Raw genomic sequence first — 1672 nt, forward strand, 5'->3', positions numbered from 1 at the left:
ATCCGGAATACAGTGCTTTGTTACACTTAATTCACAGAGGCCTTGTTTTTCTTAAAGATGAAGCTCAAGCTTTTACATGAAGTTTCTCCTGATTTCCTGACCTAGTATCATCTCAAACTATCTGATATTTGTCTGTAGTTTTAGTTTTATATTTATACTTAATATGTATTTATATGTACTTGTCTCCCCATAAGAATGTAAACATCTTTCAAATAGGGATTGTTTCATTATTTGAACTTGTATTACCAGCTCCTCACATAGTGACTGACACATTGTAGGTGCTGAATAAATACTAAAATTTATTGATTTATTAAATTAGATAGAGTTAGTACTAGTGAAAGGGAAAACAAAAAGGGTAAAAGGGGATAAAACAGAGAAAGGAAAGTTCACACAATCACTGAATTTTGGAGTTAGGGTTAGTCACTATCTGGTCCAACCCACACACTAAAAAATTTCCACTACAAGACTATAAGACCTAAGCCTGAAAGGGCCAGGGTCTCACATTGCCTCCTGGGCAATTTCCATTTTTCCTGATGAATATCATGCCACTGGATCCAGACGGCTCAGGAGAAGAAGATGAGGTTGGTGACCTTGCACAGCCCTCACTCAAATCAAAGTCAACTGCAAGTCTGTCATCATCTTGATGTCATGGTATTCTTCTAGAATGAAGGACAAACACAACCTGTGAATGAGTAGCAGCATATCTCTTCTCCTCTCCTCTTCTCTGGTGTTCTGCCCAGGGGAAGGTAAACTCCATGGTCAAAAGCTTCCTTTTTTCCTCTGGTTTTACTGGCTACATTTATTCCTCAAAGATCAAGCTTTAAACCCAATTCACTCTGGACCTTATAGACTGGACAACAAGTCCCCACCTATCTAGCACAGAGAGGATGTAATAACTAAATAGTAATTCTTCCTCTTTTACCCAGGAACCCTGAGGGTCTTCCCCTCCCAGTTTGATTTTTTTTTTTATTATTATTAAAGGGGCTATTCCTTGAGTAATTTAAGGAAGCCTATTCAGTGAATGGGTGTATCTCACTCAAAGTAAGATTGTGATAAGACCTAAGTCTGAAAGGGCCAGGGTCTCACATTGCCTCCTGAGCCATTTCCAGTCATCCTGATGAATATCATGCCACTGGATCCAAATGACTCAGGAGAAGAAAGTGAGGTTGGTGACCTTGCACAGCCCTCCCTCACTCAAATAAAAGTCCACTGCAAGTCATGTCATCATCTTGATGTCATGGTCCTCTTCCAGAATGAAGGACAAACACAACAAATCCTCTACAAAACACCAATCAGTCTCTTCTTGAATACTTCAGTTTAGAAGAACTCATTGCCTATTGTATCAACTAATTCCATATCTAGATAGCTTTAATCATTAGGAAGGTTATTGTTGTTTTATTTTGTTTTGTCTTGTTTTGCTGACTTCAAGGCTTACTTTGGCTTTCAGCAATTTCTGGATGCATTACTTCTGGTTCTTTACTCTGGAGTCAAACTGCAAAATATTAATCCCACTTCCATGTTGTCAACTCTGAAAATAAATGAACAAAAAGTCACAGAGATTTTGCACCTCTGTTAACTCTAACAATATCAAGGAGCTTACACAAGTTATTACAACCACAGTTAACTCTCAAAAATGAAATCAAACACAAATAAGTAAAACTAAAAAGATATC

The sequence above is a fragment of the Notamacropus eugenii genome, chromosome 4 (genome assembly GCF_028372415.1).
Source record: "Notamacropus eugenii isolate mMacEug1 chromosome 4, mMacEug1.pri_v2, whole genome shotgun sequence".
Lineage (NCBI taxonomy): Eukaryota > Metazoa > Chordata > Mammalia > Diprotodontia > Macropodidae > Notamacropus > Notamacropus eugenii.